Raw genomic sequence first — 17,638 nt, 5'->3', positions numbered from 1 at the left:
AGTGATTTCCTGTGTGCTTGTATCTATGGAGCCAGGTTTGTACAATTTAAGGAAGGGCTAGCTAGACACTACCCGGAAGCACAGGCCCCTATTCTCATTTTTTTTTTTTTTTTTTTTTTTTTTTTTTTTTGGTTTTTCGAGACAGGGTTTCTCTGTGTAGTCCTGGCTGTCCTGGACTCACTCTGTAGACCAGGCTGGCCTCGAACTCAGAAATCCACCTGCCTCTGCCTCCCAAGTGCTGGGATTAAAGGTGTGCGCCACCACCGCCCGGCGCCCCTATTCTCATACACAAGCCAAGGCTTCTCCTCACAGGGAGAATTTTGTCTTTTATTTCCCTCAAAGAAGTTTCTGACCTACCCTCAAGGTCCTTTGTCCACCAGGCACATTCAGGATACCAAGGAAAATTTTCTTTACTTAAAACCAATTGATTATAAGCATTAATTACACTTACAAAATACCTTGAAAACAACATCTAGAATAATGTTTGGTCAAATAACAGGGCATTATGGCCTAGCCAGTTTGGCACATAAAATTATCCATTGTGTGTCTTAAACTTGTTGACTGGCTCTGTGAAGGAAATGATTCTAATTTATCCTCTTTGTGTCTGTAAAAGCGAAAAGGCAAGAATAAAAATGGAACTTCTGTGGTTCTGAGCTTATATTTAGGCTGGGGAGATGGCTCAGCAAGTGAAGGTACTTACTGCACAAGCCTGGTGTCCTGTGTTCTGTCCTCAGAATAAAGTAGAAGGAGAGAACTAACATCCCCCCCCCCCCATTACACTACTACTACTACTTAAAAGAAAAAATTAAAACAACTTATATCTGATTACAAAATTTGTGCCTGAGATTGGGGAGCAGTGACTATATTCATTTCAGTAGCTCAATCAAAGCCCTTTCCCAAACTGATTTAAACATCATTTGCCTGGGGACAAAAGTAGGAGGGAAGTAAAAAAGAAGGATTTATTTCTTGACTATTTATATATTATGTGTATCAGAGAGCAACTTCCCAAAGAGCCTCATCTCTAGAACTTATTTAGTGGGTGCTTCCTACTTCTGACATTCTCACACAGTAGCTCATGTCTCTTCCTTCCCCTTCCCTCTTCACTTCCCGAGCTACCCACATACCCTTCAAGCCAATCTCCATCCATCCACTCACCATTCACCTATCCACACAGGTGCTGCCTTCTACCCTCATTGAGATATTCATACATAGACCTTTCTATGCCTTCATCCATCTATCCATCCAATCACTATCCTATCTACTATCCTTACCACTCATCCACCCACCTGTTCTCTCATCGCTTGATCCTAAAGATAGCTACAGATATTTAGATGCTTATCATGATGCAGCCACTTTGCTTGAGATCATGGTTGACATTAAGAGAAGCAAACACAGCTCCTGCCCTATGACAATGTCCAGGAGATAGATATTAATGCAGAAAGATGTACGATTGCAAATGTGATAATGCTTCAGAAGGAAAGGCCACGATGCCATGAAAGCTACACTAGGAGACTCAGGCAGAGAGACAGGGAAGACTGAGCTCCAGCCAAGGTTTATAAGATGAGGGTGCATTTAATGGAAGCAGAAGAAGACCAATAAGTTCACAGAACTGGAGATGGTGCTACAGAGAGCAGATCAGCACAGAAGAGGTTGGAGGCACAGGAACAGGCCCTTTGTTTAGAGCCATCTTGGGAAATTGTAGTGTTTTATTTTCTGAAAATAAAGCATTTTAAGAAGGGGATGAGTGGTGGGATATGTGCTTGAGGTAGATTGAGGGGGAAGAAAGACGGGCTGAGAAAGGTATACAGACCAGGGATAATTAGCTGTTTTTGAATGTTTTATTAAAAATATAGTGTTGAAGTTTTTAATGAATACTTTCCACATGTAAATAATGGCTAGCATTTTTCTATTGAGATATTTAATGTTCTTTAAATTTTGAGTGTAAAATTTTGAGAGATGTGGGATGGGTAAAACTACCTGGGGCCGTGCTCTGTGGGACTGCTGTGCTTGGTTTTGCATGTATCCCTGGAGAACAGGCTGTCAGATTAATTCCTCCACAGCCCCACATCCAGTGAGGGCCCATGCCCAGTGCAGACACCTGAAGAATTTGAGATAACCAAGGAATAAAGGAAGGGAGATGGATTCCTCTCTGTTCTATCCTTTTTTGTGAAGAGGACTGAGTACAACAAGCAGCATTTCTTAGCCTTCTATCAGGACTAATCCAATAGTACGTGCTGATGGAAGATTGGGAGACAGAAGTAAGACTCTAGAGCACTGTCCTCTCCTTGGATACCTTGGATGGGGAAATAGGTGCTGTCTCCAGTAGGTGTTATCCCTGCTTTATGGACCTTGGTTATCTAGGTCTCTTCTGGTCACTCTTCCTCTCTCTGTCCTCATAGCCTGGGGGTAGTGAAGGCTTTCTGTTGTTGCTTATCAAGGTTGCCTCGTTATCTTTTTCAGTTTCTCTCAGCTTTCCTGTCAACTGTGGAACCAGAAGACCAGTCTTCTATGCACAAATGCCTCTTCCTTAAGAGGTTGAGTGCTTCTTCTTCCTTACTTAACCCCAATAAAGTCAGCCTCCCTGCCCCAGAATTCCTGCGAAATTCTCTATCCACATGCCAAGTGCTGTTAGAAATTTCATTAGAAAAAAAACATGGGAGATGCTATTTGCACAGAAATGAAGATGTTGCCATTTTCCTAGGAAGCAAAATTACAGATGAGCTTGTTGGGAGAAAGAATAGATGAGTTTAGACATTCTTAACAATAACTTTCAGTGACTGGACCACTGTTTTGTAATGAAGGCCTCGCAGACATTCGCTGATACTGAAAAAACAAACAAACAAAATCCCTGTTGTCCTCACTTTACAGATAAACAAGCAGAGAATAGTAAGTGAAGATGAACCTCTGGCATGGCCTCCTCCGAGGCCATGGCCATTCTGTGTAGCACAGCAAGAAAGGTACCTTCACAAGCAAATAGAATGTAGTTTTAGTTATGTATGTATATCAGGCATCATGGTACATGCTTGTAATCCCAGGACTGAGTCCCAGGCAGAAGTATTGTTATTTTGACATTATCCTGGGCAAAACTTATCTCCATAAAAGCAATGTGCACATATTTAACAATTTAATTATAAACAGATATTTATAAGCTTAATAATTTATGACTTTAATAATATTAAGAAGCTCATCCAACCAGGACTTATTACTCAGCAGTAGGAATGTTGTATCCTTAATTTTCAGATCACCCTAATTATGTCTATGATGTCACACTGCAAGATCAGAGGCAAGCTGTCAGTCTGCATGGCCAAGAGTCTTTGTGACATCCATGAACACTCGGGTATCATACTGGCTGTCACTTTAACAATGGCATAGAACTGCATTTTAGGAGACTTGACACAGCCAGATCCTATGCTCAATTGTCCAGGAGACTACATTTTTCTCACAGGTCACAGAGCAAACACTGTGAGCACCAACCCAATTAAATGAAGAAAGAGGAATGTTCAGAGAGCAAAGAGGGTCCTTATGGTGTGTATGGTAGAGAAGCCAGACAGAAAAAGCCAAGAAAATGAGTCTCAATGGCCTCTAAAACATTTAACCTTTCTTTGGCAGGACTCTGTGAAGAAGCCTACCTTGGGGGTTAGAATTTTAAAACAGCCCTTTGATAAATGTGAAAAGCAGAGAATGCTTATTGAGAATGAACAACTGGACAGAGGCACTTCGGACATTACCATAGTCCTTTCCAAAGAGATGGTGAGATGGCAAGATGGCTCAGTGGGTAAAGCCTGTGTTTGGATCCCCAACACCACATAAAAGCCAGGCATCTGTAATCCTAGTGTTGGGGAAATGGGAACAGGAGGATCATTAAGTTCACTGGCTTGTCAGCCCAGCTAAAGCCATGAGCATTCAATACAGTGAGAGACCGTGTCTGAAAAAAAGCAAGGCAGAAAGCAATAGGTGTGAACTTGTGGTCTTTATGGCCATCTTGACTAACAATGTGGCCAGGTGATCTTGTCTGATTTCCAAGACTTCACCATAAGTCTTTCATGAACTTATGTTCTGCTACTTAGAGATGCTTGCTCTTGAGACCCAGTTACCATGCCATGAGAAATCCATGAGAAGCCATGTAGAGAGGTCACACACAGATATTCTAACCAATGGACCAGGAGAGGTCCAACTAACAGACATTTGGTCTCAACCACTGGATACACAAATAATGATGCACCCAGCCATTCCTGATTTCAGCCACTGAGTTCTCCCAAAGCTGAAGGATCTTCCCAACTGAGGTCCCAAGATAGAGAGAAGAGACTAATGTCTCTGCTGTACTTAATTTGGACTCTTGAAACAGAGTAGAATAAAGCATTTGCTTTGATGTTACTAAGGTTTAGGGGCTCTGTTAGATAGTCAGAACACTGCATTCACTTTGGGGCCATGACTATCCTCCAGCTTCAGGCTACATGAAGCCTACTCTGCTTGGGATTCTATTCTTGTACAGCAGAAACAATATTGTTCACTGTGTGCTCCCATAATTACTATTGTGGTTAAAATGTCAAATGTCCCAAATGGGCTCATGTGCTTGAATACTTGGTCTCAAGCTGGTGGTGTTTTGTGGACATAGGGAACCTTCAGGAGGCAGAGCCTCACTAGAGTAAGTGGTTCATGGAGGTTCTACAGCCTTGCCCCGCTTTCTTTCCATTCTCTGCTTTCTGACTTGAGATACAATGTGACCAATTGCACAAGCACCCAATACCATATCTTCTCTGCCATGATGTACTGAACCTTCAGTCTTTAAGTCAAAACAAATCCTTTCCCTTCTAAGTTTCTTTTTCCGGATATTTTTGTCACTGTAACTAATATGCTGAGTCTCCCAGCAATGGAACCACCACCTTACTTAGGCCAAGCAGAGGAGCCAGACTGACCCCATACATCTTGTTCACCAGCCACTGGAGCATGGGCAATGCTGTACCCAGTTCTCAGTTCTTAGAAGAAGATTTCAGAGAGTTCTATATTTACATGTGTGTAAACTTATATATGGGCTTTGATAGGCTCTATGGGTACAGCCTTTACCCAGCCCCTGATAATTCACTGCTACCCACACCATGTAGCTAAATCTTCTGACTTTGTAAGGTGAGCCCCAGTTCTGACGTAAAATATCCCAGGTTGAATTTAAAGGTTTAAGCAGGCCATGTAGACTGTTGCTTCCTATGTGGAAGGGAGTCCTCTAATCATTTAGCCACCTCTTGAAATAGCACATTCCAGCATTGTATGCACAGCACTTCCTATATAGCTATGAGCCCCTTGGAGAAGTGGAGCCTCATGTCTGCTCTCCGTGTTCCTAGAGTGATCCATGGAGGGCCAGATATTGAGGTCCTCTTGGCCCTGGTCTCTGCCATAAGGATTCACCTCACCCACCTTCCTTCCTGCAGTCCCAGCCTCATGTGGCTGTTGGTCCCTCCTCATGTCCAGTGAGGACACCCTCTCATTTTTCCTTCAGACTGTATCCTTCTTAAGTGGCCTTTTGGAGCCTAGGATTGTTAACAGCCCTTCTGGCTGCAGCCCATGAGTCTACTGTGATTTGAGGGCCTCTCCCAGCTTTGTCTTAGCTGAAGCGGGGTCCTTAGAGCTGAGTTTCACAGCCACACGCTGATGTGCACTGAGAAGACAGCACCTGAGAAGTTGTCTCCAGCACTGTGGATAGTCTGTCACCAAGAGTGTTCGAGAGTATCTGCAGAGCTGGCATCACTGACAAAACACGGGGAAATGCTGTTCCCTTTCACACATGCTGATAAAAGAAGGCAAGTCTGGATTTGGGGCACATCTTTCCATGATGGCAAAACATTATCTTTTCTTTATGAATAATACAAGATACTTGGCTTGCTCATAATTTTTTAAAAACTGTAGTCATAGTAACACGTGTGTTGCCTGTTAATATGAGATCTACCACTCGCTTTTTAAAGACAACAGCTTATTTTTACAATGCGTTCTTATGTCCCCAGCAGAGCAATCTCTATTAGATTTGCAACTCAACCAAAATAAGCTACAGGGGGAAAAATTGACTTTTCTACTAGTGAGATTCCCAGCTATGACCCTTGTGGGGTAACATAAAAGTTGAGTTCTTTTGAAGAAAAAAAAACAATGTAGTTTAGAACAAGAGACAAATCTTTGATGAAAAGAATCGTAAGAAATTTGCACAAGTAGAGCAAGGGGTGCCTGCCTACACATGCCAGTCTCCAAAGAAACCAGCTCAGCTTTCAGAATACTCAAAAGACAAGGCAGAGAGACATTCTAGGCATGTACAAGCCAGGGACCCCTGTCACTAGTATGAAGATGGCCCTGCTTTGCAGCTATGAAGGGAAGGAAATAAGTATTAAATAAACATGAAGTATGCTTCCTTTTCCATAATTGACACACATCATATGGTGTGCAACAAGGAGGAATATGTGGATGCTTGGTGACAGAATGGTTGGGGATGGTCACTGGCTGCAGCTGTCCTACAGGTGTAGGGTTGCTCTTGGCTACTCTCTTCACTTGTGAGGAATTCCATGAGGGAAAATTGATTGATAGTTATCATTTGCTGAAGTTCCCTAGAGCTGTCAGAATGAGAGTTTTCTGTAGAAAGAGGATCCAGGCAGTATAGCATCTTGTTCACTACAAAGAGTGGTAAAATGAAGATTTGGTGCCTCCTCCATTGGATGAGTTCTGTGATAAATTATTATGAGGACTAAAGCAAATCTCATCAACTGGGTGTGACCATGTGAGGCCTCTGGCATGGGGTCCTGGTAGAAAGAGACACAGGTTGCTCAGCTGGAAATATCTGGCTTTTTATAAGAATACAGACAATGTGTCTCGGTTCTGGAAGTGTCTGTTCACTCAAACTTTGTTTGTATATATTAATGAAGTATTTTCATTCAGAAATACAAACATGAAGAAGAGAAAGCCACACTCATGATGTGCAACAGGACTCTTATGTGAGAGATAAAAAGCAAGGCAAATTAAAAACTCAGCTAAGGAGATGTAAAGTGTGTGTGTGTGTGTGTGTGTGTGTGTGTGTGTGTGTGTGTGTGTGTGTGTTTTACTGGCACCTGGGACACAAGGCCATCCTCTGCAGCAGATATGAATTATATTCTGGGGCTACAAAGAAGAAATAGAGAAAAAAGCTCCAGGCAAGGGATCTGCAAGTGCAAAGAGCCTGAGAAAGGAAATCCTGATGTTTTTAAAGACTCGCTTGACTGCAGAGTAGAGGAAGATGAACTTGAGTTTTCAGAAAGAATTTGCTTCAGTGGTGAGAAGCAGTTGTATGTGGGGTGCTGGAGCCATTCTCAGCATTAACAGCCCAAAGCTGCAGGTACTTTCAAGAGACAAAGCCCAGTTCTGTTGCAGAGTGCTGTCAGGAGGCATCTGTTGGCGGAATGATTTCAGTACTTCTCTGTAGCATAGTTATGAAGGTCAAGAGATGCAGTGCCCAGGACACAAGTATCTCAGTCCCTAGCTCATAGATAATACTTGATATGTGCTGGCTCACATTTATATTATTTAGCTTGGATTTGAATTCTGTCCCATTCTCTTCTGTATGCCATCTTCTAACTCTATCTAACCCAATATCTGCATCTCTCTACTTATCTTTCTCTCTCCTTCATTCTGCTCTCATCCCCTTTCACTCTCTCTACTCTTTATTTTATTCTGTTTCTGTCTCTCCCTTTTCTCCTGCCAGACTGAGATGAGAACAGCTGTGTGCTAGCTGTGTGTTCATCCCAGGATCCGGCAGCTCTCCATGGTGCTGACGAGGATGATGGGTCCCAAGTTTCCACCCTTTATTAGAGACCAGAGATGGATGGTGATGTTTTCCCCCTGAGCAGCCAATCAGCAAAGACTCTCCATCTGCTGCAGCAGGTAGAGGAACCTCCTGCTCTGTAGCACATAGAAGCCCTTGGTCATGAAAGCAGCTGCCTTTCCACCCCCTCATGCAGGCACACTTAATCCTGCCTTGTCCTGGCCCATATGGCCTCTGCGGGGGCTGGAGCAGGGAGTGATTCCTGGTCTCTGGACTGAATCGAAGCAGATTGGAAGAGGATTTATTTCTCCTGCTCCAGTGGTGCATAGCGGCTCCCCCGGTGTGTGTGTGTGTGTGTGTGTGTGTGTGTGTGTGTGTGTGTGTCAGCCCTTCAGGAAATACAGGCTTTTTCTCCATGGAAACTCTTTGCAGAAGAATGGTGGCAAAATCTTTACTCCTCAGAGGTTGAGGGAGGGTAGAGGCAAAATTATCTGACAGGGTAAAGTGTGATTGAGGAACTTCCAGCATCTATCTCAGTCCTGACTTCACCATTGTATGGTCTCAGAGAAAGGGTAGCTTGGGTTCCTTTCTCCAAAATAAAGCACAAAGGTGTCTACTCAGGCTTACTCCTAGAAACAGGAGTGGACCTGGCAGTTGAGCACTGTGTACAGACCAATAGTTTAGGATTTGGAGTATTTTCTAGGCTCAGGTTCTGTGCTGGTGGCTTTACATGCATTGTTGTATACTGCCCTTAATCTACTAAAGTAGGATCCATTTGATGTCTGAAGAAGAAACAGAGGCCTCTGAGGGATCACACACACACACACAGGGAGAGAGAGAGAGACAGAGAGAGAGACAGAGAGAGAGACTACTAAGTGAGCTCAGGTTTGTCTCATTGCAAAGTTCATGACTCTTGCACCTTGTTCCCCACATTGCCTTGGAAGCTGAGCTGTGGCTGATGTCCTTGAATCCAGTTGTCTTGCTGGATAGATGGGAGGGTTTGAGTTGGCAAATCTCAGGATGACATCCAGGCCCCTCATCCTTGACCACCCCAGAGGACACTTAGAAGAATTTTGATGTTCCTTACCCTAGAAAGAGACCATCTGCTCAATGATAAAAATCTATGACTTTCTCTAATACTTTTGACCATCAGAAGCGAAGGAGAGCAGGTGTCTGATAGCTTATTTGTGTAGAGAGAGCAGAGTTGTATCTGGATAAAGGAGCTTCTCCGGGTGCAGGAGGCCCTGCTTAGTGCAGTAAGATTCTAGCCCAACGCCAGCGTTCTGCAGTAGACTGGTGCTCTTCTGCTGTCTTTGTTTTGCAGTATGATTGAAATGAGGGTCTGGTGCATGTTAGGATCTCTCAGATTCTGGCTCCAGCTGCCATGCCTAGTGCTTGAAGCCATGCTTCTCTGTTATGGTGGACTTAGCCCTGTGGAAAGATGAAGACAAAATAAACTCTTTCCTCTATAAGTTGCTTTTAACCGTGATGTTTTATCACAGCAACAGAAAAGTAATGCACACTCAACCTTTCTGAAATAGACTTAGGTAGCTCAGCAGGGAAGGATTCAGAAGTGAGTTGAGTTTCTGTAACTTTGATGACCAGCTTTGTAAGTATGAATTTGGCCACAATTTCTACTTTCAAATCAGAGTGAGCTTAGTCCATCACTTATCATATTTTAAAGAGTAATCTTAGTAAATGAAAAGATTTGGTGATTTTTGGATCATGTATATAAAATAAAAGCCTTGGAGCAGACTCAGTTTAAAAAGTCAATTAGACAAGCTGCTTCTTTAGACTTGAGCTGAAAAAACCTGCAGATATGACCTACCTACTATCAGGTAGGGTTCAGCTGTCTCTGCTGCTGTTGCTACCTGAAAGCTGGTCTAGTGCACTGTGATAGTTTTAAATAGATGGCTTGGGGCAGAGCACTTGCTGATTTAGATTCCTGAATGAATCAAGGTGTTTCTCAATACCACCAACCCAGTGTGTGTGTGTGTGTGTGTGTGTGTGTGTGTGTGTGTGTGTGTGTGTGTAGACCAGAGTGTTCAATGTTAGCTATCTTCCTCAGGTGCTCTCCATCCTATCTTTTGAGAGAACTTCTCACTAAATCTGAAGTGCGTTCTTTTGGTTAGACTAGCTATCTAACAAACTCCAGTGGTTCCACTGTCTCTGCCTTCCAACATGTGCTGTTGCACTAATCATTTAACAAGGGTGGTGAGGATTGAACTCAGGTCCTTGTGGTGGTTGAGAAATGGACATAATCACCTGGAGCTTGCTACAGGGGTGACCAGCATCTTCTTTCATTTCAAGAAATGTCTTTATCTCTGTGTCAATCAGCACTAACACACTGGAGCAGAAACGTCTGAGTTCCACAGAAGGAGAACATGACAAGCACTAGACCATATATTGACCACGGGACCTGGGAAGACCTCTAGTGGCTCACTGCTTCTGTGCCTGGTGATGGGTCTGAAGTCACTGCAGGCCAACAGGTGACTGCTGGAAGAAACTCAAGGAGCAAAAGACTGGAATCATGAAAACAGCTGCACCTTGTAGAATGCAGAGTTGGCTCATATCAGCTCTGGAGAGTTCATTATTAAATTTAAGAGTCTTTCTGATCCAACTGTTAAACATAGCCATTACTAAAAATTATATTATGAAAACTTATGAGTAAATAAATCACATTAAAAACAACAGTAATAAATACTTAAAACTCATCACTCCATCCCTGGTTATTTTGCTAGGTCTTATTGCCTATGTGCTTGAGTTTATTTATATCTATTACCTCTGAATGGTGAAAAACAGTATAATACATTCTACTGCATATTACTTTAAGCTCCATGCACGATGGTATCCAGTTAGTGGCTTGCAGCTCATCCCAATGGGAACTGGTATACCAGAGACACTGGCAAATACAATGAATCAAGTGTTGATTTATTACACTAATAGACACATTTAAAATGGAATGGCAAGACGACTTAGTGGGTAAAGAAAGATACTTGCTACCCAGTCTGATAACCTGAGTTTGATCTTTGGAACACACATGATGGAAGGACAGACTTGTGACATCACAAATATGCCATGTAATGGCATGTACACAGACAGAGAGAAACACATACTCACATACACAAGCACACACACATAAATAAATTTAATACTGTTAAAAAAGAAAGTAATGAAGGAATATTAGTCAAGCAAATAAAAACTTACAAGAAATTCAAAGAATCAGAAAATTTATAGTAATTATATAATGAGTAAAGGAAATATCCTGCAGGAATTCTAAGCTATTCTTTCAGTTTAGCCAAGGAGGAGCTCACAATGTTAATAAAGAAATGAAGTCCTAATATGTATGTCTTTCCTTTTCGCTTTATTATCAAGAAAAATGCCAATTGCTGTTCATCTTGGAACTTTACTCAAAAAGTTGGCTGTTTCACAGACACCAGAGCTATTGACTGGGTTCCACAAGGACCGTACAATGTCTGCACATGCTCTCTGCTGTCTCTAATCTTGATGGCACAAGAACTTAAGAGAAAATATTTTATTGCAGTGCTAAACATATACCAGGCCAAAGACTTATAAGAATAAAGGTTGGGAAGATGGTTCAGTTCACAAAATTTCTGCTCTGCAGGATGAATTCCAATCTTCAGCAGAAAAGTAAGCATCATGTGTATATCTATAACCCCTGCACAAAGAGAAACAAAAACAGGAAGCTCCCTGCAGCTCTCTGGTCAGCTAGTCTGAGTGGATCTGTACTTCAGGTTCAGTAAGAAACTTTGCCTCCAAACAAAATCAAGTGTAGTAGAGAGTGGTTGAGGAAGATACTTGCTGTACACATATGTACAAGCATATGCATATATATATATATATATATATATATATATATATATATGCACAAGAACACAAACTTCTACTCCATCCACACAAAGAAAACACCCAAGGAGACCTGACAAGAGCTGGATGAGGGGTATCCCTGTCAGTACCGCATAGCAGTGAGGTGAGTTAGCAGTTGGGACATGTTATAGTATGTTTGAGCTGTGACTCTGTATGTCTTTCACCTGACCTCCAGAGAGAAGGAGTTATGCTTCTTTCCTGCCTCCATCTCTTGTGCCAATTTCTCTTGGAGTCACCTTGAACTTGAGGACTCTAGTTCCCACTGAATTAAGCTGATATAACATCATATAACTTTCCTGTCTTCAAGACTGAAAATATGCCTGTGATGTGTACTTTCTGGGCAAGGCAGCTGACCCTAGGTCTGGTGGATCCCAGTGTTGGCTGTCATGATGTATCTTGTAGATCATACAGGTCTATACACACACCTGATAGCCTGGATCAGAGCCTCAGTGCCCAAGTTCCTCCTTCAGGGATCAGTCTAGAACCTGGGTGTCCACATTCCCCACTTAGAAGATGCATGCTCATTCTTGTTCTTGGGTCTGATCCATCCTTGTGGGGAGAGATGGCTAGGATAGGGGAGGAGTTTTTGGTCCTTTGCAAGGAAAGCTACAACCCATTCACTCACCAAGCACTGAGCTAGGCCACATGTGGGTCCCTGAGAATCAGGAGATGGATCCAAGCAGTACCACCTTCAGAGAATGCACAGCCTAAGCCGGAAAGGAAGGGGGGCTAAGAAGTACTAGAGACCAAGGACTCCAGGCAGCTTTCATACTTTCTGTGCTCTTCTGGAGATAGCAAAGACTTCTCACTACTTGCCCACTTGCATGGCACAGTAACTCTCAACTTGGGCTCTAGTTACCTGTACAAACTGTGAGTGTCTTTCTACCTGTCCTGTACTCACCTGCCGCACTCCACTCTCTTTAACACCAACATGCTCTCACACTCTCTCAGTCTACAATGTCACCCCTTTCCTAGCCCTACAAGGAAGACTTGTTTTCCCAGGTCCTGTTCAGTGCTGTATCCTCCAACAAAACTTTCTGTTTCCTGCAAAAACAATTACATCTTTTGGGATTCAGTCTCACATCCTACAACCTGTCTTTATTGAACACCACTGGTGGTATGTTGGTTTATGGCCTTTTACAGGGAACACAGAATGTCCCAGGCACTGTGCCAAGTACATTATGGGGATTGTATCCATTTAATTGTTCCATGAGTTCTGGGAGCAGGTGTTCTGAATGCCTTCACGGTAGAGGAAACGGAAGCTTGAGGAAAGGCAATGAGACATCCCCCAAGGACTCATAGCTGCTAAGCAGCAGAGTGAGAATTTGAACTCTGGATGTTCTTTCAATTAATTAAGTAATTGAGGCAAGGTTATACTACATATCACGGAGTAGACTTGTGATCCTCCTGCCTTGGCTTCCACAGGGCTGGTGTTATGTATGTACAGCACCATATGGCTTCAGATATGTTGTTCTTAACTTCTAAGGTTAGCATGAGTTGGCCTCCATAAACATAAAGTAAGAATGCAAGAGTAGAAAGATGGCTGACTCCAGATCAGTGTATGGGCAGCTACTCTCCAGAAAGTGACAAGATGGTAGCCCTGTGGACTGAGAATCCCTTCAGAAAAGACAGCTTTCTACAGGGCCACAGTCAGCCAGAAAGGACTGGCTCAGCTGAATGAAATCCAGGGTTGCACCAGTTATGGAAGCAATCAGCCCCTTCATTTGGCAGGAACATGGTTCCAGGCACAATTCTGCCTCCCACCTTCTCAGACTCAGACAGGAAGGCTGTCAGCCTCACTTGTCAATCTGACTGAGCGACAGCAATGGCTTGTGTGTGGGAGGCACTAGATTGGGGATCCCTTAATAAAGCAGGTGTCTCTCAGCCCTGAGGCTTGATGCCCACTCAGCAGAGACTGCGTCATTGCAGAATGCAGTATCTTACCCTGTAGGGATTAGGAAGAGGCAAATGCGAGGAGGAATCAGGAATCTACGAAGTGGCATGTTATGTTTGAGGGCAGTGTTTAAAAACCAACATTCATGAGAAATGCCCATGTTGAAATGCTGTAACCATTTTAAATGGAGGTAACTCCAAAAATACTTTCCCTAGCTTCTGAGAGGCACACATATGTCATATGACAAGTGGGTCAGCTAATCTCTGAACTCTGAGCTCCAGGGAACAGAAACTCTTCTGTGTGTTTGTTCTTGAACTAGTAGGACCAAGCTGAACTTCATTTATTCATTCAGTCATTCATTCCCTCACTCACTCATCAACATCTAGGAAGATTTTTTTCTGTGCAGTAAAACCTATCATTTAAAAATAATAAAACAACTTTTTATTTATTTCCTCTTTTTCTGGTCCTTACTCTCTACACATTAGTTTAGACCTCCTGGCAATTTTGAAAATTACTGCCAAGTATAGCCACCCTGATCATTTTTTCTGATTTGACTGAGGAGGATGCTGAAGTATTATTAACTAGAATGTCCACTTGGAGTTTTGGGTATGTTCATTTCATTAGGTCAGGGACATTACATTCTGTTTGATTTCTATTGGAAGTACCTATCATTTTTAGGCTTTCTTAGACCATGTTCCTTCTGTGGTATGAACTTGGGAAACCATAGAATGCTTTTGACAACTGATTACATTTCCTTGGTGTTACTGGTTTATTCAAATACTCTATTTCATTCTTGGTTTTCTATTACTTATTTAATTTTATTTTTACACATATGTATGTATGTAGTATGTATGTAGCATGTATGTATGTAGTATGTATGTATGTATGTATGTATATATGTATGTATGTATCTATCTATCTATCTATCTATGAACATGCATGCACTTCTGTCGAGGCCAGAAGGCATCAGAGCCCCTGGAGATGGAGATGGAGATGTAGATACAGATGGCTGTGAGCTGCCAGATGTAGATGCTGTGAGCTAAACTTTGTTCCTCTCTAGGAGCATCAAATGCTCTTTGGGCTCAATCTTTTTGTCCTAGCTTCTTGAGTTAAATAAAGAACTTGCTTATTTTTTAAATTCTCATTTTCTAACAAATACGTCTGAGGGTAAATGTCCTCCAAGAGTGGTGCCAATCAGGCTCCACACATCTCTACGTCTCACATGTGTGCAGGCATTGCTATTTGCTTTAAATATCTAATGAAGGTCCATTGAGCATTCGTTTCTCAGTCAGTTTGGAGTGTGTACTTCTTGTTTTCAAACATATCTTAAGCTGCCTTAATTGATGGATTCTTTTTCAATTCTCAGCATTTGTTGGAGAGCACACTGGGTGTGTGAAACATAGCTTCTTTATAATTTGTTGATACTGTTTTTGTGACCTGATGCAAAGTCAAGTTTTATAACGTACATCCCTGGCTGGAAAGAATGAATATCCCATGCTTGGTTGACACAGGGCTCCAGCTTTATCTATTACATCGTCTTTTAATTTTGTGCTTCAAATAATCCATAGCTTTGTTGCTTGGTCTGTTTCTTGGGAAGAACACTAAGTTTTTCCTGCACAATTGGGTATTCGTCAATATCTCCCTGTACCTCTGCCAATTTTCACTTCCCATATTTAATACAGGCTATTTGAATTTATAGAAGTTCATGATTATTGTGTATGTTTGGTGGAGTGTGCTCTCCTTATCGGTATGTATAATAACGACTCCTTATTGAAACTTTTGCTTCACATTTTGACTCACATTAACATTACTAAGCCAGATTTTCCATTGTTTGTCTAGCATGTTCTCTTTTCTGGTTCTTTATTCCAAATTCTCTCTGTCATATGTAAGTACCATGCAGCTAGGTTTAAAAAAAAAAATCTGATATGTAGTAGCTAAGGTTGATCTATTCACATTTTTGTGCTGGCTGCTAGTGTGTAAGATTGTCTTAATTTGTGGTTTGCTGTAGTTCTATTGTCCAAGTCTTTAAGCTGTTGTTAGACTGACAAAATTTACTTGTATTCGTTTCTCCCCAGTCTTGCTGACTTGGAAACTACACACTGTAGTCTTTGGGATTTATCAGAGAGCTTTACATTTTTAGCACTTCTCTTTGCATGTCAGTGTTTGTGACAAAGTCAAAGGTTACGCTTTATATCTAGTCTGCAGATAAGTTCTTAGCATACTACAGTTAAGTGTTTACATATTTCTCCTTGTTAGACTGAATTCTAGACAGTATTGGCTTCTAATTTCTGAGTTTCACTTTGTTTCTCACAGGTTGTACTTCTGTTTCACTTGTCTTCTCACCAAAACCCTTGCTGCTACTTTCAGTTGGTTTCTCTGGATGATAACTAGTCTTTTATGTCTGAAAAGGTGTTGATTTTGCCTTCATCTTGAGTGATAGTTTAGCAGGGAATATAATTCTAGGCTTCTTATTCTTAGCCCTGGCAGAAATAATTCACTGTCTTTTGTCCTTTTTTTCATGAGAAACTTCAATTTCATGTTTTGTACATGGTCTGCTTTTATTTTCTACCCAATTTAAAAATAACTTCCTCCATTTTACATTCTTTTGCTTAAATATAATATAGTGAAATGGGAAGATTACATTGCCAAACAAGAAGCTATAGAGCAGACTAGAGGTCAGACAGATTCAGGCTTCTTATCAATTTTCTCTCCTGAAAAATTTACTCCAAAAGACCAGCGTTCTTCCATAGCCTAAGAACCTTTCTTTTTTTTTTATTTCTTTAAGATACATTTCAGATTTTATCCCCTCACCCCATTCCCCCCACCACCCAGGAACCCCCTATCCCGTCCCCCCTCTTGCCTCCACAAGGGTGTGCCCCTACCTACCCCCACTCCCCCTCCCCACCCTCGAATTCCTCCCCACTCGGTGTTCAGCCTTCATGGGACCAGGGATCTCCTCTCCCACCCATGCCCTACAAGGCCATCCTCCCCTAAGTATACAGCTGAAGTCATGGGTGCCTCCCTTTGTGCTCCCGGGCTGGTGGTTTAGACCCTGGGGAGCTCTGGTTGGCTGGCTCTGTTGCTCTCCTCTTGGGGCCACCAACCCTTTCAGCTCCTCCAGTCCTCTAACTTCTTCATTTGGATCCCTTGATCAGATCAATGAGTAGCTGCGAGCATCCTCCTCTGGGTATGTCAGACTCTGGCAGACCTTCCAGGAGACAGCTGCATCAGGCTCCTGTCAGCACCCACTTTCTGACATCCATATAGGCGTCTATCTTTGGTGACTGCAAATGGGACGGATATCAAGGTAGAGTGGTCTCCCAATGGCCCCTCCTTGATTTTCTGTCCCACACTTTGTCACCTTGTTTGCTCTCTTGAGCATTCTGTCACTCCTTCTAAGAACCTTTATTTAGGCTCCACCTATTTTATTAAAATTTACTTTTATTGTGTGTATATGCATATATGCATGTGTGTTTGTATATATATGTGTGTTCATGTGTGTGTGTGTGTGTGTGTGTGTGTGTGTGTGTGTGTGTGCATGCGTGCACTTGTGAGTGGAAGAACCTGAGGAGATCAGAGGGATCAGATCCTTCTGGAGCTGGAGCCACAGGTTGTGTGAACTGCTTGGTGTAGGTAGAAGTGAACTGTGGTCCTATGAAGGAATAGCAAGCACTCTTAACCTCTGAGTCATCTTTCCACCTTCCTAGACTCCACCTCTTGTTCTACTGATACACTGGACACCAAGCTGTCAATACATGGCCCATTTAGAAGACAAACCATAACCCTCATTTCCCCTCCACTTCACATCCATCTTGTATAGTTTTTGTCAAACCAGCCTCTGAGACCCCCATTGGAGTACTTAGTTTCTTTTAGGAGTTGAAATGTTGGTACTTTGAGGAGAGAAAGGAGGTGAAGATAGAGAATCTAGAGTTTGGCTGGTCTGCCCAGGCTCTGGAAGGAAGGCTCTATCTCCATGCTGCACACCTTTCATCATGGCCACAGCCCTGGGCTGGGCATATTGCACACTTTCTTCTGACATGGGGACACATCCCAGGGAGAAGTTGGAATTAAAATTTCTACCTCAAACA

Source organism: Arvicanthis niloticus, chromosome 6 (assembly GCF_011762505.2).
Source record: "Arvicanthis niloticus isolate mArvNil1 chromosome 6, mArvNil1.pat.X, whole genome shotgun sequence".
Taxonomy (NCBI): Eukaryota; Metazoa; Chordata; class Mammalia; order Rodentia; family Muridae; genus Arvicanthis; species Arvicanthis niloticus.
Note: the sequence above shows the minus strand (reverse complement) of the source record.